Genomic DNA, 21442 nt, shown 5'->3' with positions numbered 1-21442 from the left:
TTTTGGATTTATTTTATTAATGAAAAATAATCAAAATATTGATTTCTTCGGATAGAACTTTACACGGTTTGTTTTTCGTGAATTCTTTGCTATTTGTAATACTGTGTCTTCATGAAAAATTTAAAATTTTATTCCGCATTGTTTTATGTTTATCAATCAAAGCAAAGGAAAACCAGCAAAGTAAAAGTCAATTACAAAGCATAGACAAATTCACAGGTCAGGGTCGGAGCCAGGAATTTACATTGTTGGAGTAATTATTATTATTATTATTATTATTATTATTATTATTATTATTATTAGTTATTAAAGTTGACATATGAATGGAATTTATACGTAAAGAAAAAACTCATAATACAACATTATGTAATATCTACTAAACTTGTGTTAGACGAGGTTTTATAGCATAAAATTCATCTATAAAGAAAATCTATGTCTGATTTCATGGTAATTTCTGATTCGATGGAGGTTGTAATACGATTAGGAAAAAATCATCATCCATTTTGTTAAGAACTATCATCTTTGCATGTTCAATTTTCTTCCACTTTAAGATCTAAATGCATAAAAATTCAAAAGAATTCAGAAAATTTGCTAACCATTCCTATTTTTACTTGTCTTCTTCAATAAAGGATACATTCGTATGTTCTTCTCTAACTATTAAACATTTTCAAAATGTACTCTAAAGATTAAATTAAATTCATCTAATTAGTATGTTTTGAACCAATTATACAAATATAATAAATTAATCACCTATTAAATTCAATGACAGATGCAGATTAAGCAGTGGGATGAATTTTAAATTATACAACCAGCAACATTTCAAACAATAGTTTGAGAAAAAAACTATGCTCATATTTGATTTTGTTAAAAGTCAGATTTTTAGTAGATTTTGACAAAAGACGAGGAAATGTGTAGTTGAAAGTTGATAATACTATAAACTACTTGAATTTTAAAGTATTTTTATTGAATACACTATGCATTTCATCAATTTTTATCAAAATATATTAAAAATTTGATTTTAACAAAACTAAATAGCGAGTTAGTATGTTTAATGTTTAGTAGTATGGACGGTGGCCTTTAGAAACTACATAATAGATAACGGCTATTATTGACCTTAGAAATCACAATTTTGGCTATCCAAATTCAACAGTGCCAACCATGAAGCACTTTAATTGAGCAGGAAAGGGAAGCAATTTTGGCTATATATACACTAAGGTAAAATGGAACTAAGCAATTATTCCAGTAAACGTACGTTCCATTCTACATGAGCCACATATTACAATGAAATATAAGTGAAAACTATGGAAGCTAAATGCTCTTGTTTAATAGCTCTGTAGTTAATCTGCACAACTTTAATAATGGGAGTGAAAGACACATTGATGTGTCAGAAAATGATTGATGTTTTTGTTTTCATTTTTCAAATCGTCCAATCATGTATCGACACGTGTCCCATTTGGATTTAAGCTTGCATGTGTAGCATGATTGTTATTTTCAATGATTAGTCATTACAAAGCCACAATTTACGGCAATTTATGTGTGCGATCCTGGAACAACCTATATTTCCTCATAACAACAGAACCCAACTATTTTCCTTATGGTATCTATTTCCCTAATGGGTCTACTTGAAGATATTGTAATGGGAAGCTCGTAGGCATCACCTGCACACTTGAACATCTCGTTAAGAGGCAAATATTATCGGTCGAGAAAAAGACTAGGCGATCGTTTCCATTCTGACGATAAAGTTAATGGCTACACAAGATATAAACGTAAGTGCCAGAGACGAGAGAGCGGATTTCGCTAGGGTTATAGAAGATACATACCTTTAGATTGTGAATGGACTAGACCTATATAAAAAAGGTGAACGGGCCAGGTTAGTGTGGAATAGACCCAACCCTAAGTCCAAAAAGTAGTTGTATGATTTAATCGGCCCAATCCAATTGAATATTGAGGTCCAGTCAGCATATGTATGACCCCCTCCGTTACTTGTATGCCACGTAATTTATAAATATAACAATGATATTTGTTGCATTTAAACCATACGATTTAGTTATATAGTTGGACAAATTTTCACTGTTCTTTTCATTTTATGTAGTGGAATTGGTGGGATTGCATCTACTATTCTACTTCCGTCCTACCAAAATCCAAGTAACAATAGGAAATACATTTTGTTTGGGGAAAATTATGCTTCATCTGCAGCAGTAATTCTTGAAGAGATTGGACTTAACTTTGTAATGTCTACCTTCAATGATTTTGAACTAATTATCAAATACTCGTAACTCAAATATATACACGTGAATTGCAGGGCCATTGGGTTCCCTTTCAGTGTACAAATTCAGGACTTCAAAAGCACATTCAGTAAATTGAGAAATCAAATGGAAGAGGAGGAAATGAACCAATATTTGGCAAATGCTTTAGTATTTATCGCCATTGGTACGACTGCAGCAGCAACTATCTGACTCCTCAATATTTAAAAGTAGAATTTTGCTGCTCAAACAAGGGCTTTGATAGTCCCATGTGACGGGCTGAGGTGGAGGTTTGAAATTTAAAATTTTAGATCAAGGGTTGTCACAGCTCCTGTTTGTGTAGCAGCTTCCTTAAAAGTAGCCACCTTTACAGTCCAGATGATTTTGCTGATATTCTCATAAACAGACCCTATCATATTTTTTTTACACGTTATAAATAAAAAAAAGTACAAGTAAAGCTCAAAGGCACATTTAAAAAACTTACCGGTCTAGAACAAAAAAAATCATGAAATAGCAATTAACAAGTGGACAATCGACACCAATAAAATGGCCCAAGTGTAAAGTGTCCTTTGGGCCTTTTGTTAGTGGGAGCACCACTGCTGCTTGCAAGCACTTTCTTGTCTGTATAATGGTAAAAAATTTGCATCTATTTTAGATTTAGATTACATTCCTTTTGCTTCTGAATTGAGGGTTAAAGAGCAATTCAATTTTTAAGTCAATTTCGTACTTTCATTTACAATATATATCTTAAAAGACCCAAACATTCCATTTCACTTCAACAATAAATTAGGGTTTTTTGTCTTCAGTTCATACAGCCACTCCTGAAAATTGTAGCTGAACAGTTCTTTAGACGTACCATGTTGAGAAGTAGACTTTGTTTTAGGGATTTATTTGCAACTCAATCGATGGAAGATAGAGTTTGGATGGCTTCGGTTAGGTATTCATGGATTTGGGCATAAATTCAGATTAATGCACCAAATGATAGTGTTTGGATATGAATAATCCGTTTTAGCAAGTTCTTATAATTAATAAACATTTCAATCATGCTATAAGTACAAATATTTTGACAGAAAACACTTGGCGCAATATCATTGGAAGATGGGAAAAAAGGGCCAATCAGGTTTGGCCACATCAGTGTCGGTATCCATTCCGTTAAAATTTTCCTATACTTGAAGCTTTATTGATAAACATTTTTAGTAACATGTCAGAAAGTCCTGCAAATCCTGTCAATTATCTAAAAAATCAATAAAAAATGTCATTTTTAACCTAAATTTCTACTTTCGAAGTGTTTGATTGACAATTTTTCCATGAAGAATATTTTCCAACTTTTGGTCATGTAATTATATTTTTCTCAAAAACAAGAAAAATATTTTCTTTTGGGAGGGGCAATTTTTATTTTCTAGGTAATTAACTCATTTTTATTTCTCATATATTCATTCTCTCTCATTTATCCACTGATAAAAAATTGATAAATTATCTACTATAAAGTCTTTGATTGTTGTCCTTGTATCCTTGAATTTTTATCTGCATGCTAATATCTTAATTTTTCATTGTTAAAAAAGGTTGAACCCCAACCTTAAGGGTCCCTCATCGTTCGGTCCTTAGAACATCGTGAGAGAGGTTAATCGCAGGAAACAAGAGTTGCCTGTACACTGGTGCCCATAAAGAGTCTCAATCCATATTTCATGAATCGAACACTCACACTGCAGCTGCCAGTAAGATTAAGTATACCTCACCCATGTCCTTTGCACCACTGTGATATGTTCTAGGGGGCAAACAATTTTCATTGTTGTTATGAAGGAAACTTGTCCTAATCTTCTTCTCTCATGCTCCTCCATCTTTCTTGTCCTATCTTCTTTTTTCCCTTCTCTCTCTCTCTCTCTCTCTCTCTCTCTCTCTCTCTCTCTCTCTCTCTCTCATTTTTCTTTTTTTTATACTAATTCTCATAGAGTTTAACAAGTGCAATTGGTTGTTGTACATGTATGTACATCGTCACATTGACTTTTCAATTAAAATTACTATAGAGTTATCTTTAATTTCAATCAAATCGATGTTTGATGGAAACAGTGACTTCTCAATACATTGTTTGACTTTGTTTCATACTCTTTTAACTGTTTCAATATCTTTCTGTAATACAGACATACATTATGTTACACTACATTGATAAGCTTGAAAATTCAATTGTATCAACTCAAGAATATGATGACGAGATACCGTAAAATTTGAACTAAGCGATGAGTTTATTATGGAGATTTTTGAACACCTAGTTTCAATGTCCAGTCATGATGCTATATCACTAGTTTGCAAACTCTCTTGGTCTTCAGAGGCTCAGCCTTGATAGAATCAGTAGGGTTTTGAGACTTAATAAATCCCTGCTGATGATGTTAAACCGATATTGGATAAGTTATATCAATACTTTAGTGATGGCTCGACTCGACAACAAATTGGGGTCATTTGAAGCAACTTAATTGAGTTAATGTTGATCATGGCCCAACACTTTTGGATGGCACAATTTATGGCTTTGTATTGGTGGTGATATATTGGTTATTAGGTTTGTTGGTCCATTGGATTTTTTATTTTATTTTTATTTTTATTTTGTTGTTGGCCCATTAACTCATTCTTGGCCCAACTTGTGATAACCTAAATAATATATATTTGGCTTCCTGCTACAGCCATTTCTTGTGTGTTGGTTTGTGAGAAAGAGTGAAAACGTGAGTTTTTGTTTGGTTTTGGTTCTTCTTCCTTTAGGTTCCAATTGCTACTCTATTCCATCTTCTTTTGTGGCTTGCAAACCAATCACCAAGTGTCTCTTTTGTGGGCGTGATCTTGTGGCAACCAAGTGAAAGATGTGGGTCAAGTTGAGTTTAGTTTGTGTTCGTTTGGTGAGTAAATTGAGCCCAAATCGAAGATTTCTCGAAGATTTTAGCGATAGAATCTAGATCAAAAAATCTGGAAGGCCAGTACGAAGATTAGCTTTCTCGTGATTTGTTTATCAAGTGGTAAATTATAATGGTTAAATGTTTGCCTCTTTAGATTTAGAATACATTCATCTTTTTTTGGATTGATGGTAAAAGAGTATTCAATTGCTAAGTCAATTTAATTTTTTTCATTTACAATACATCTTAAAAGACCCAAACATTCCATTTCACTTCTCCAACAATAAATAAGTTGTGTCTTAAAAGACCCATCCATATGGCCGCATAGATACAACCCAAGACCAAATGTAGTTCCACATGGAAGTACTAAAATTTTGCTTCTCCTTTTAAAGAGATATTTGAAGAACGACATTATGAATTTCAAGTTGTAAAAGATATAAAAAATATTCAAGCTCAAAATAACTGCACAAATGTAGTTCTTCAATCTGCATGTTCTCAGCTCAATAGAATTGAAATAAATTTCGAACCTGAGACTTCATCTTCCTCAAAAGGTATTAATCCAATAAAGCCAGTTTTAATCAACAGACAGGCTAAACCGAAAAATGGTCCAAAAACTAAGATTAATGTTCTCAAAGAACTTGCGACTTAGTTATCAAAGATATCATCTTCCTCTACTTTAAATAACATCAATATTATTGACGATATTGAATCTCATTTTATTGATGATGAAATTCCTCAAATCAATAAACTTCAAGGCTAAAAAGTTCAATTTTTGAAAATTCCTCCTTATGATCCAAAAAATATTCCTTCTGATTTACTTTTTGAACAAAAAGCAAAAAATACCTATAACATTCGTTGGAAGCGGTGTAACTGTCTCGAGTATAAATGGTCGAACCGAATATCAAAATTTTGAAATTCTTGAAAGTATGGATGTTTGTTATAATGCCTATATTCAAGGACTTTTTGCAATTGAAGCTACAAATAATATCATTCAAGGTTTTGCTGGTCAATTAAATAATTGGTGGTTCAATATTTCTGAACAAGAAAAAATTCAAGTTCTTCAAAGCTCTCAAACCTGATGGTTCAAATGATAGTTTTAAAATAATAATCTATTGCATTATCAAACATTTTGTTAGATCTCCAGTAGGTGTTTTAGAAAAAGTTTCAAGTATTTTATTAACTTTAAGTTGTTCAAATTTACAAGATTTTCGTTGGAATAAAGAAATGTTTTTAACACGTGTATATTTGCGAAAAGATTGTAATCAAGTTTATTGGAAAGAAAGATTTTTATTTGGACTTCCAAAATTATTCTCTGAAAGAGTAAAAAATTCAATCAAAAAGGAATATTCAAATAATATTCCATATGATCTTTCTTACGGAGAATCGATTTGTTTTATTAATAGAGAAGAATTAGCACTCTGCAATGAACTCAAACTTAAATCCAAATTGCAAACAAAAAGATTAGACAATCGAAAAGAACTTGTATCATTCTGTAAACAATATGGATCTGAGAAAATTATTCCTTCAAAAAAAAAAAAAAAAAAAAAGAAGATTTTTCAAGAAGAAAATTTTATTCAAAAGAAAATAATTTTCAAAAACCTTCTTATTCAGAAATTTATTCTAAAAAGAAGTTAAAAAAAAAAGAAAGATTTTCAAGAAAAAGTCATATTACTTGTTGGAAATGTAAAAAATCTAGTCATCTCAAAGGTAAGATTAATAATTTTCAAAGTGATGAAAACATTAAGCTTCAACTCCTCAATCTTATTGATTCAAATTATAGTTCTAATAATGAGTCTAACTTAGAGTTAAAACATGTTTATCAATATCAAGAAGATTCTGATGCTGAATCTAGTTCAAATTCTCAATCCCCTTCAAGTCAAAATAAAGAATTTTGTGGTTGTAAACTATAAATATTCTTACTAAATAAGAAGAACTTATTAAAGAGATTGTTGATCAAATTGAAGATTCACAACTCAAAAATAAGTTTAATTCCCTTCTTCCTTCAAAATTAAAAGCTGAACCCTTCAATATGCAAAATGTTTTAAATCGTTTTGAAACTGCAAAATTATCTAGTTCTGATTTAAAATCAGAAGTCAATTCTATGAAGTCTCAAATTTCTATTCTTAAACATCGAATGAAAGATGTTAGAATGGAAGTTTCTCTTCTCAAAACTCAATATAAGAAGCTAAAATCAAAGACTTTATTTATCCTCTGTCAGCTCTTCTAGTAAAGAATTCAATCATCTCATTCCTTCAAACATTCAATCTGAAGCAGAAATAATTAATGTTATTAATGCCCCTTAGGGCACATCCAAGTTGGCGGAACAATCACATTGGGGGGCTCTGGAACCAAGCGTGGGGAGTTCGATTCCTGATTGGAGCAGCCAAGTGATGTAATAACCAGAGGAAGGGTTGGAGCAGCTTGGTGATGTAATAACCATGAAGGAGGCTCCCTTTGAGGAAGGAGTAAAAGCCATGTGGGAACCTGGGAACTAACAAGGGCACAACCTGCGATTTATCTCCCCGAGCAGCTGAGGGGCCGGAGGTTCAGGGACGAGGATATAGTCTGGCGTAAGCTGGGACACCTCGTTAAAAAAAAAAAAAAATTAATGTTATTAATCGTGTTCAATTCAAAAATGGCAATGCAATATGACTATTGTAGTCAACAAAGAATCCAAATTTACATCTAAAATCTTTATTGATTATGGAGCTGATTAAAATTGTATCTGTGAAGGATTGATACCTACAAAATACTTTAAAAAAATTACTTAGTTTTTATGGTGTTAGTGATAAGAAACTCAATATTCAATATAAATTTTCAAAAGTTCATGTTTGTAATTTAAACATTTGTTTCAAAAATATTTTTTATCTTGTAAAAGATTTGGATTAAGAAGTAATTCTTGGTACTTTTATTGTTCAAATTTATTTTTTTCAAGCTAATTCAAAAGGTTTAACTACAAATATATTTCATCAAGAATTTTTTTTCAAATTTACAAATCCTCCTTATAAAGATGTTAATTTTTTAAAAGAAGCATCAATTTAAAAAATAATCAATAATATCAATTTCAAGAAAAATCATATTCGATTTCTCAAAGAAGAAATTAAATTTCAAAGAATTGAAGAACAATGACAAAATCCTTCAATTCAAGAGAAAATTTCAAAATTTTCAAAAACAAATTAAAAAAGAAATTTGTTATACTATTCCAAATGCTTTTTGGGATCTTAAGAAACATGTGATATCTCTTCCATACAATTCTGATTTTCATGAATCAAATATTTTCACAAAATCTCGTTCTATTCAAATGAACAAAGAATTGTTAGGCTTTTGTATCAAGGAAATCAATGATTTACTTGACAAAGGTTTAATTAGTCCGAGCGAATCCCCTTGTAGTTGCTCAACTTTCTATGTGAATAATTCAGTTGAAATTGAACGAGGTGCTTCGTGTCTTGTTATCAATTATAAGCCTCTCAATACTGCTTTTCAATGGATTCAATATCCACATCCTCAAAAGAAAGATTTTTTGAATAGATTATTCAAAGCTATTATATTCTCAAAATTTGATATGAAGTCAGACTTCTAGTAGATTCAAATTAAAGAAGAAGATAAATACAAAACTGCATTCAATGTTCGTTTTGGTCAATATGAATGGAATGTTATGCCATTTGATCTAAAAAATGCTCCTTTTGAATTTCAAAAAATTGCGAATGATATTTTCAATTTCTTTTCAAATTTTATTATTGTTTACATGGATGATGTTCTTATATTTTCTGAAAGTATAGAGCAACATTTCAAATATATTAATACATTCTTGCATGTACTCAAGAAAAATGGTTTAGCAGTCTCTGTTAAAAAGATTGTTTTATGTCAAACAAAAATAAGATTCTTCGGTCATAATATTCTAAATGGTTCAATTTTTATAATTCTGAGAATTCTAGATTTTACTGAAAAATTTCCTGATGAAATCTTAGACAAATCTTCTTTTCAAATATTTCTTAGTTGTGTTAATTATATATTTGACTTTATTAGAGAGATAAGGTTGATTTGTGCTCCTCTTTTCAAAAGATTACAAAAGAACTTGGACCCATGGAGTAATGAGTGCACATTAGTTGTTCAAAAAGTCAAAAAGGCTGTAAAAAATATTCCATGCTTATCAAATTCTTCACCCTACTGCTTCAATTATTGTCGAAACCAATGCCTCTGATTTAGGTTTTGGTGGAGTGTTAAAACAGATTCCAAAAGAGTTAAGTCAAGAACAGTTGGTTAGGTTTCACAGTGGTGTATGGATTGGGCCTCAAAAAATCAAATTTTTCAAAGCTTCACGTATTTCAAAAAAATCTTTTTCCCAACGACAAGATTTTTTGTCCTTACTTAATCTCAAAGTACTATTTATTCAAAGAAAATCAAACAATTTTGCAAAATTTATCTTCTGAAAATTCTTTCAAAACAAATATTGAGATGAGAATTATGAATACAAAGAATTATTCAAACTCCTTTTCAAGATCTTCAAAATCCTTTGAAGACAAAAATGTTTCAAGATTCAGACCCCTCTCAATCAAAGAATCATATTCTTTGAATAAAGGTAAATTTTATTTTCGATCAAATTCCTTTTTAGGAATTGAACCAAAGATCTATGAGTTTAAAACTCATAAAAAACTTTTCAAATTTCAAAAGGAAAATCCTGATGATATTTTTACTACCTATTACCAAAAAAGTAATAAGGCTATTATAAAATGTCTAAAAAATACTGTTGAGATTTTTGACAGTAGTAATAAAATAATAAAAAACGTTCAGAAAAATTTTCAGAAAAATGAAAGACTTATTCTTCAACATTCTTCAAAAGAATTATCTTTTAGAAATCTATTTTTATTAAAAAGGAATAGAAGAGATTTTATGAAGAAAGTCTTACAACTTCTTGAAAATATTTATCAAAATATTATCAATAGAGATCTTACTTGTGCTCAAACATTCAAAAATATTATTTTCAGAATATTTGATAACTTCTATTTCAATGGTTTCGAGACCTGTGACAGTTATCATAAAATTCATTTTACCCTCAAAGGTATTTCAATCATTAATGTCATTAATGAAGAAATTCGTCAAATGATTGAATGGGGATTTATTTCCTCAATATATATTGATTCAAAAATAAATATCTCACTTTTTAATAGCTCTTTTAAAAGAATTATTAATCACCATTTTGAATTCAAAGTCAAAACTCTCAAAATTGAATTCTCAATCATTCTTCTTGAATGAATTGCTAAAGATGAAAAATTCAATGATACTCTTTTTACTGAAGAGTATTTTTCAGCCAAACAAATTGTTACCATTTGGAGTACTTTATTTGAAATTCTTCCAATGTCTGATTCAAATATCACATCAAAAGTTTATTGTTCTGAAGAAAAAGAGATCATATTAAAAAATCATGTAAGAGAAATTCTTACAAAAATCAGATCAAAATCTATTCTTGTTGCAAAGAAAAAGCTCGGAGCAAATATTGACAATTCAAGATTGTAGTTAATTTTTCATAATGAACATTATGCCATTTTTACCGATGAAGAAAAATGAACTCAAACTCAAGTTCCTCTAATTCAAAAAATATCTGATAATGAAATATCGATGTCTCAACAATGCTTTGATAATTTGATCTATCAAAGTGAGGAACCCATTCAAGGACCGGATTTCAATTATGATGATGAAGAATTATTCAATATTAATAATATGCTCGAAGGACAATATTTCTTTTATCATCAAAAGGCGGTAAACAAATTCAAAAGTTATAATCAAGGAGACAAATTTGAACAAAGTCAAAAGTAAAGGTCAATCAAAGACTAAAGTTGATGTCCATTCTTCAAAAAGAAGAATGGATGGTGCAAAAGTTTTAAAAGAAGTAATAATTCAAGATTCTTTCGCCGAATTGAAGAAATTTTCAAATTTGGAGTTCAATATTTCGAGTATAAAAGCAATCAAGTGTTTAAGATCTCCTTAGAGCTAAATGAGATAGTTCTCATAAGAGAGTTGATTTAGCAGGAGATAAATCATTTTCAAGATAGTTTGAGAAATTCTTTTATTCTTTTACTATCTTTCAAATAAAAAAAGTACAAGTAAAGCTCAAAAGCATATTTCAAAAACTTACCTGTCTAGAACCAAAAAATCATGAAATAGCAATTAACAAGTGGACAAACGACACCAATAAAATTGCCCAAGTGTGAAGTGTCCTTTGGGCTTTTCGTTAGTGGGAACACCACTGCTGCTTGCAAACACCTTCTTGTCTGTATAATGGTAAAAAATTTGTATCTATTTTAGATTTAGAATACATTCCTTTTGTTTCTGAATTGAGGGTAAAAGAGTAATTCAATTGTTAAGTCAATTTCGTACTTTCATTTACAATATACATCTTAAAAGACCCAAACATTCCATCCCACTTCAACAATAAATTATTTTTTTTTTTTTTTTTTTTGTTGTCTTCAGTTCATACAGCCAGTGCTGAAAATTGTAACTGAACAGTTCTTTAGACGTGCCATGTTGAGAAGTCGACTTTGTTTTAGGGATTTATTAGCAATTCAATCGATGGAAGATAGAGTTTGGATGGCTTCGGTTAGGTATTCATGGATTTGGGCGTAAATTCAGATTAATGCACCAAATGATAGTGCTTGGATATGAATAATCCGTTTTAGCAAGTTCTTATAATTAATAAACATTTCAATCATGCTATAAGTACAAATACTTTGACAGAAAACACTTGGCACGATATCATTGGAAGATGGGAAAAAAAGGCCAATCAGGTTTGGCCACATCAGTGTCGGTATCCATTCTGTTAAAATTTTCCTATACTTGAAGCTTTATTGATAAACATTATCAGTAACATGTCAGAAAGTCCTGCAAATCCTGTCGATTATCTAAAAAATCAATAAAAAATGTCATTTTTTAACCTAAATTTCTACTTCCGAAGTGTTTGATTGACAATTTTTCCATGAAGAATATTTTCCAACTTTTGGTCATGTAATTATATTTTTCTCAAAAACAAGAAAAATATTTTCTTTAGGGAGGGGCGATTTTTATTTTCTAGGTAATTAACTCATTTCTATTTCTCATCTGTTCATTCTCTCTCATTTATCCATTGATAAAAAATTGATAAATTATCTACTATAAAGTCTTTGATTGTTGTCCTTGTATCCTCAAATTTTTATCTGCATGCTAATATCTTAATTTTTCATTGTTAAAAAAGGTTGAACCCCAACCTTAAGGGTCCCTCACCGTTCGGTCCTTGGAGCATCGTGAGAGAGGTTAATAGCGGGATGTGCCCCAATAGATCAGGGAACAAGAGCTACCTGTACACTGGTACCCACAAAGAGTCTCAATCCATATTTCAGGAATCGAACACTCACACTGCAACTGCTAGCAATATTGAGTATACCTCACCCTTGTCCTTTGCACTACTGTGATATGTCCCGAGGGCAAACAATTTTCATTGTTGTTATGAAGGAAACTTGTCCTAATCTTCTCTTCTCTCATGCTCCCCCATCTTTCTTGTCCTTATCTTCTTTTTTCCCTTCTCTCTCTCTCTCTCTCTCTCATGTTTCTTTTTATTTTACTAATTCTCACAGAGTTTAACAAGTGCAATTGGTTGTTGTACATGGTTGTACATCGTCACATTGACTTTTCAATTAAAATTACTATAGAGTTATCTTTACTTTCAACCAAATCGATATTTGATGGAAACAGTGATTTCTCAATACATTGTTTGACTTTGTTTCATACTCTTTTGACTGTTTCAATATCTTTCCGTAATACAGACATACATTATGTTACACTACATTGATAAGCTTGAAAATTCAATTGTATCAACTCAAGAATATGATGACGAGATACCGTAAAATTTGAACTAAGTGATGAGTTTATTATGGAGATTTTTGAACACCTAGTTTCAATGTCCAGTCATGATGCTATATCACTAGTTTGCAAACTCTCTTGGTCTTCAGAGGCTCAGCCTTGATAGAATCAGTAGGGTTTTGAGATTTAATAAATCCCTGCTGATGATGTTAAACCGATATTGGATAAGTTATATCAATACTTTAGTGATGGCTCGACTCGACAACAAATTGGGATCATTTGAAGCAACTTAATTGAGTTAATGTTGTTCATGGCCCAACACTTTTGGATGGCACAATTTATGGCTTTGTATTGGTGGTGATATATTGGTTATTAGGTTTGTTGGTCCATTGAATTTTTTATTTTATTTTTATTTATTTATTTATATTTTTTTGTTGTTGTTGGCCCATTAACTCATTCTTGGCCCAACTTGTGATAACCTAAATAATATATATTTGGCTTCCTCCTACAGCCATTTCTTGTGTGTTGGTTTGTGAAAAAGAGTGAAAACGTGAGCTTTTGTTTGGTCTTGGTTCTTCTTCCTTTAGGTTCCAGTTGCTACTCTATTCCATCTTCTTTTGTGGCTTGCAAACTAATTACCAAGTGTCTCTTTTGTGGGGGTGATCTTGTGGCAACCAAGTGAAAGATGTGGGTTGAGTTGAGCTCAGTTTGTGTTCGTTTGGTGAGTAAATTGAGCCCAAATCTAAGATTTCTCGAAGATTTTAGCGACAGAATCTAGATTGAAAAATCTGGTAGGCCAATACGAAGATTAGCTTTCTCGTGGTTTGTTTATCAAATGGTAAATTATAATGGTAAAATGTTTTCTTTTTTAGATTTAGAATGCATTCATCTTTTTTTGGATTGATGGTAGAAGAGTATTCAATTGCTAAGTCAATTTAATATTTTTCATTTACAATACATCTTAAAAGACCCAAACATTCCATTTCACTTCTCCAACAATAAATAAGTTTAGTGTCTTCAGTTCTCACAGCCGCTATTGAAAATTGTGGCTAAGCAATTCTTCCTCAAATTGACAGATGAAGCTTTCTTCTACTACAAAATTTCAATTCTACAGTTTTCCTTCGCAAGGAACATTCATTTAGCTCTTCTTCTTAAGAGACACGGTGTAAGGGATCTATGACACTCGTTGGCGACGTGTTAGAGATGTATCAATATTCGATATGTGTCGAACATACGTCGAAGCCAATAGCATGTCAATACTTCCTAATGTTAACTATAAAAATTCATAAAGAAATAACAATGAGCTTGTATCCCTATAAACTGTATCAAGACCAGCCAAACCATAAGTGAGCCTTAGGTAACATAAGAGAGCATTTATAACGCGATGTCCTACAATCAATTTTCAAATAAGAAATGAAAAAATAAATGAATTACTCCACATCAGCAAAAACACTTTTATCAAAGCACACATGATCGAGAGTGAGAAGTAAAACTCCACAATCAATTAATGAAGGACACACGGATTAATGAATAAAATGTGAATCGACAACAGATTCAGTTATAAATCAACCAATCAGTGGTTGCCACATGTTGTCAATAGAATTAAACCATTTATGCTGAGGCCTAATAAAAAACCTACAAATAGACAGATGGGGTGAGAAAATGCATGCAAAATTTAGTAGCTTCTTCCCAAACAGCCGATCTTGCGAAACCAGCAAGCATACAGGATCTTGTACAAGTAATAGATTTGATGAGAAGAGTTATCATTTCATAGAGAATAAATTTCAATCAAATTTACTAGTTATATATGGAATTCGAATTATATAACACAAAAGAGTTTTTGATAAGATTTATGCTAAATTAATCTAAGAAAGCTGTAAAAGTCATATTATGGATAATTTTATTGATTTTAGAGTCCGTCATTACTATTTATTTCAATACTTAATTATGTAATTGAGTTCCTTTCATGTGCTCTTGACAATCGATAAAGCCTTAGGTATATAATTTTCCTTTTCAAGATAAATTAAGTCTATTCTAATTACGACTCGAGTCTATTCCTAGCACGAATTCAAATAATTAGAACGCATTAAATTTTAGATATCTATATAATTGCACATGCGATATTGTTATTTTTACATCTATTTCTAGTGTGTTAACATTGCCATTTTAAACTTATTATGAGTCTCTCAACATTTCAACAAGCAACTAATTATTTAATTGGTGATCAAGCAATTAAATAATGCAATGGGAATGTAAAATTAATCAAGAAAATAATAAATACTAAACTACTAGTCTTGAATTAAAATAAAAAAGCAATGGGGTTTATCTTCATCAAATACAAAATAATCTAGCTTAATATGTTTCCAAAGATAAAACAACAAGAACATCACTTGAAATTTATAAATACAAGAAAAAGATGTCACGATCTAATTTTTATCCTTGATTATCAAGCCCTACATTTGATTCTTCATGTTCTTGAGGTTTCTTGATTTAGTCGCTAGATTTGTTCCTCTCTAACAGATATTAAGTTGGCCCTCATTTCTGGATAGATTTTATGATATGGATGTGATTTGAGAGGTGAGAAAGATATCCTCCAATGACTGCATATGTCTTGTATTGTATAAGGTGAAATTAGGTTAAAAAAAAAAAAGTGTCTAAATTGGGTTCCAAAAGAGTTTCAATCAAATAAGGAAAGTTAGATTTGTTAGTGCGTGAATGATTATGTTTCTGCTTAGCCGTCAGTATTTTAATCGTGTCTTCCTCTTCCGATATCCAATTGATGTGATTTATAGTATGTTGGAAAGCTAACTTAAAGGACTACAATTATTGGAGAAGTAATATTTTTACAAATTGAATATTTGCTACTCCAAACATGGGTCTCAAGCTACGACTAAAATTCTAAAACATGACTTGTGCGGTAAAATGATTTGTGAAAATCCTTTGAGTGTATTTTACTTCTTTTTGATTTCTAATTGTATCCAGTTCAATTATCGTTTTATAGTCCGAATCAACTATTGGGTATTTACAAGTTGATCCCGAACCTTGTGTTTTTTTCTTTCCCACTTGTTTTTCGCTTTTTTTTTTTTTTTTCCAATTCATCAATTTGCCTCAAGTTTTACCTAACAAACAAATTTAACATCTAATTAAACTAGAAACCATCAAAATTAATCACATTTAACGATCCAAATAGGTGTATAAAATACACTTATCAATAACTATTTGTCCTCTTGCTCCTATTTGAGCATGAGATTAGAGAGTATAAGAAGGAAAAACTGTAGCAAATGAGAAAAAATTGTTCGTAAAATTGGAATGTATATTGTGGGTGATTTGGTTCACCACATTTGGAATATTTCTATGATTTGTTCCTCTTCTTTCCTTGATTGCCTCATACTTAATAAGGCAATTTTGATGTAATTTGACTATATATGTGTTATTGTAAATTTCAAACATAAGTGAATGCAATACAATCTCTCTTCTTTCATGGATACAGGTTTTTCACAATGGCGTCGAACTACATAAATTTTAGTTTCATTTATTAATGTTTTTATTCATATTGAATTTTTCAACAACCCATACATGTTTCTATTATTTCTTCTCATTACATTCATTTTGTTCTACAATGATTATTTACTTTTTAGATGTTTAAAGTTCATTGACTACATTGTATGATTAACACATTTATATGTGTGTGGGCACTAGCTGGTCTTTTGACCAAATCCCCCTAAAAATCGTAGATACGGGTCTCTTCGCATGCGGCTCAATCCATTCCAGGTGGCCCAACCCAACATTCGTTTGCAAATCCTGTAGTGAAATTGACACTGTTCAATCTTAGAAGATAATTCGCATGTAGTCATTTTCCACCATTATTTTACCTATATGATGTCTGGTCACTTGGTTATATTAGGAATAATTACTTTTATGGAGAATTGTTGGAAATATTGAAGAGGAGTAGATGGAGAATGAAAACACAAAAAAATGAAGAACACCAAAATAAGGTCCGAATCATGTATAAAATAAGCTTTCCTCAAAATGTTATATGCCTCCTTCCGAATTACTTTTAGGATTTTCGACAAACAGTATAGATGATGTGACAAGCCTTCAATAGTTTTTGCACAAACCAATGAAATGAAAAACTCTATAAGGAACAAGAACCCAAATGGAGAATTTTTGAAAATTTTCTTTGAAGGAAGAAGAATGGAAATTTGATTCTTATGCACTCAAATGTGGTATGCTATTAGTAGCTTTGAACATGTTATTCTTTGTGATAATACTGGTGAAAACTCACACAAAAGTACATGTAGAGTTCTTTTTGTTCCACACATTCCTTGCTTAGTGTATTTATGGCCTTGTGCCTATCCTTATTCATAAACTTTTAAGAGAGAGAGCTCTAATTCTCAATTGAGACAGTAACACCTTGAAATCTATATAGGTGAAAATCTTCTAATATCTTTGTTACGTTTCAAATACTTGAACTTTTTTACTTAACCTCATGAAGAGTTTAATAAGTTCAACCCTCCTACCGTAACAACCAACACTACTTACAACAAAAGTGGCTTTTTACAACACTTGTTTAGGTATGCATTTAAGGTATGCCGTTAAAAGTAAGTTTTTATGGTGTGCCTTAAGTGGGTGCTGTAATAATCCAATTACTTGGAGTATTTACGGCATACATTTAGTATACACTGTAAAGGGTCTATTTTTAAATCGTAAATCTCAAGCATGCTCTAAATAGTTTATTTATGATTTTTGTAAGTAAAAGTGCATCTAAGTTTATTATTTATTTTGGATATATGTAGGGAGTTCATTACTTTCGGGAAGCTACCTTTTTTTTCATCGAAGAAGCAAACTTCTTGATATATGGATTAATTATTTTGCAATAGTTTAATTAGTTATTTTGGAATAGTCATCTACATTTTGGCATATTGCATCAAACAATACTCAGTACTTTTACTTATTGAATTTATGGAAAACATGATTATAAATGTGTTGATATACATAATTCTGTTCTTTGATTAATTAGGTTTGGTGATCAAATTAGTTAATAATATTTAAAAAATCAAATGGGTATTTACGATGTGCAATTAAAGTATGTTGTAAAAAATATCATCATTTTTTTTATGCAAGAGTGTACAAGCCATAAAAAGCAAGCATTTACAACATGCATCAGTATGCTGTAAAAAGGTTAGTATTTACAACATGCATCTGCATCTGTATGGACATGTATGTTACTGATTCTGATTTTTTCGACATTTACAATTCATGTCACAAGGGGGCTATAGATAAGTTCTTTAAGCATGAGGAATACTTGTTTCGGGAGAGTAAATTATGTGTTCCTAATTGCTCTATGCGTGAACTTCTGGTTAGGGAAGCACATAGTGGGGGATTTATGGGTCACTTTGGGGTAGCAAAGACTTTAGAGATATTGACTTAACATTTCTATTGGCCTAAAATGAAAGTTGATGTAGAAAGGGTTTGTAGTTGGTGCATAAAATGTAAACAGGCCAAATCTAGGGTCTTACCTCATAGACTGTATACACCTTTGTCAGTACCTAGTGAAGTTTGGGTAGATATTTCAATAGACTTTGTATTAAGTTTGCCTAGGACTAAAAAGGGGCGAGATTCAATTTTTGTAGTGGTGGATAGGTTTAGTAAAATGGCACATTTCATTCCATGTCACAAAATTGATGACGCCACAAAGATTGCAGATTTGATCTTTAAAGAAATAGTGCGCTTGCATGGGGTACCTAAAAGTATAGTATCAGATAGGGATGTTAAGTTCCTTAGTCACTTTTGAAGAGTCTAATAGATGGCCAAACTGAAGTAGTGAATAGGATTATGACACAACTTTTGCGCACCGTAGTTAATAATAATTTGAAGAATTGGGAATAGTGCTTACCTTTCATCGAATTTGCATATAATAGGGCCACACACTCCACTATGTCATTTTCTCCTTTTGAAATTGTTTACGATTTTAATCCTATAACACGTATGGATTTAATACCTTTGTCTGTTAATGAAAGAGGTAGCTTGGATGGAAAAAGAAAGGCCGAGTTGGTGAAGTCATTGCTTTGGCTTTCTTGGGAAGATTTCAATCTTATTCATGGGTTTCGTAGCGTTTGCCTATGTGGGTTCACATAAGTTGGTATCTCCGTGCGACCGCAGGACGGTTTTAACCATGCGGTCGCATGGTTCTTCTCTCCAGCTCCATCTTCGACTGCTTGTATCGTGTTGATTCAATTGGTTTTGGCCTTCGACCCGAACACAAAACTTGTCCCATTTTGAGTCCTGAACATGATTTCATCGATGGTTATCTTGACGAGTAATACCATCGCCTCTTTCACTCACTTTGTCCTCGCTCGTGTCATAGGTCCACCTTCGACTTTCAACGGATCTTTCCCCGGGTTTGACGTTGGACTTGATTTGGTTGCTTATGGCTCCTGGATCACATCACTACCTCACTCTTCGAAAGGATTCGTCCTCAAATCTGAACCTGCATCAAAGAGAGAAAGATCAGATACATTAAAAGTTGCTGAAACGTTATACTCACCTGGAAGATCCAATTTGTATGCGTTGTCATTGATCTTCTCAACTGCTTGGAACGGTCTATCTCCCCGTGGTAACAACTTTGATTTTCTTTGCTCTGAGAACCGCTCTTTTCTGAAGTACACCCAAACCCAATCTCCTGGTTTGAATGTGACAATTTTCCTGCCTTTATTTGCTTGCTCCGCATAGTGCTTGCCTTTCTTCTCAATTTGCTCCTGCACCTTTTCATGGAGTGACTTCACCAACTCGGTCTTCCTTTTTCCATCCAAGCTGCGCAAAAATGCATCTGCTACTACATTTTCCTTACCTTGTTTGTAACGGATGACATATGGAAAAGTTTCGATGAATTCCATCCAGCGTGTATGTCATTTGTTCAACTTACCTTGACCCCGCAAATGTTTCAGAGACTCATGATCTGAATGAATTACAAACTCCTTCGGCCATAGGTAATGCTGCCATGTTTCCAAAGCTCGAACAAGTGAATAGAGTTCTTTGTCATATGTAGGATAATTGAGAGCCGCACCACTTAGCTTTTCACTAAAGCATGTGATAGGTCTCTTATCCTGCATTAAGAATACTCCTATACCTATTCCTGATGCGTCACGCTCAATCTCAAAAGTTTTGTCAAAGTTAGGAAGTGCTAAAATCAGTGCTTTACACAAACAATCTTTAATAGTGTTGAATGCATGTTCTTGCTCTAACCCCCAATGAAATCCTACATTTTTCTTGATGATTTCAGTTAAGGGTGTGGTGATTGTGCTAAAATCTCTAACAAAACGCCTATAAAAACTAGCCAATCCATGAAAACTTTGAATCTAGGTTATGTTTTTAGGTGTTAGCTAATCCTTAATAGCTTTTATTTTCTCTTCATCTACCTCTATACCGTTAGCACTAACCACAAAGCCTAAGAATACAAACTTATCCATGCAAAATGTACACCTTTTAAAATTGGCATAAAGTTGTTCCTTTCTTAAAACCACAAGCACACATTTTAGATGTTCCACATGCTCATCAAGACTCTTGCTATAGATTAAAATGTCGTCAAAATAAACTACAACAAATTTTTCAATAAAAGCACGCAATACATGATTCATTAATCGCACAAAAGTGCTTGGTACATTTGTGAGTCCAAATAGCATGACTAACCATTCATACAACCCATATTTAGTTTTAAAAGCCATTTTCCATTCATCACCCTCCCTCATGCGAATTTGATGATATCCACTTTTAAGGTCAATTTTACTAAACAAACATGCACAATGTAGCTCATCTAATATATCATCTAGCCTAGAAATTGGGTGATGATACTTTACCCTGATGTTGTTGCTGGCTCTGCAATCCACGCACATTCTCCAAGACCTATCTTTCTTTGGCACCAGCAACTACTGCACATGGACTCATGCTTTCCCTTACATATCCCTTGCTTATCAATTCCTCAACTTGCCTCTAAAGCTTCTTTGTCTCCTCTAGATTACTTCGATAAGCCGGTCGGTTCGAAATGATAGCGCCAGATATGAAATCAATCTGATGCTCAATTCCTCTAATGGGTGGTAACCCACTAGGCACGTCCTCCGAAAATACATCGTCAAATTCCTGCAACAAAGAAATAGCCAAACTAGGGAGGGATGCATTATGCTCTTCAAAGTTGAGGAGTGACTCCTTGTAAACCAACAATATCATTTGTTGTCTCTCAACTATTGCCTTTTTCAACTCACTCCCCCTCACAAAGAAATTTTGTTTCAGCTTTGCTCTCCTCTCGGAAGACTCTCTTTCTTTTTTCTCATGTGACCCCACTCTTTTTTCTTCTCTATTGGCCATTTTACTCTTTTCTCTCTATTTCTCTAACTCTTTCACTCTCGCTTCTTTTTCATTTTTCAGTTGAACTTGGTCCTCATATACTCGTGCCGGTGTTAATGGCGCAAGAGAGATAGACCTCCCATCTTTTATAAAGCT

Source organism: Olea europaea, chromosome 2 (genome assembly GCF_002742605.1).
Source record: "Olea europaea var. sylvestris chromosome 2, O_europaea_v1, whole genome shotgun sequence".
Lineage (NCBI taxonomy): Eukaryota > Viridiplantae > Streptophyta > Magnoliopsida > Lamiales > Oleaceae > Olea > Olea europaea.
Note: the sequence above shows the minus strand (reverse complement) of the source record.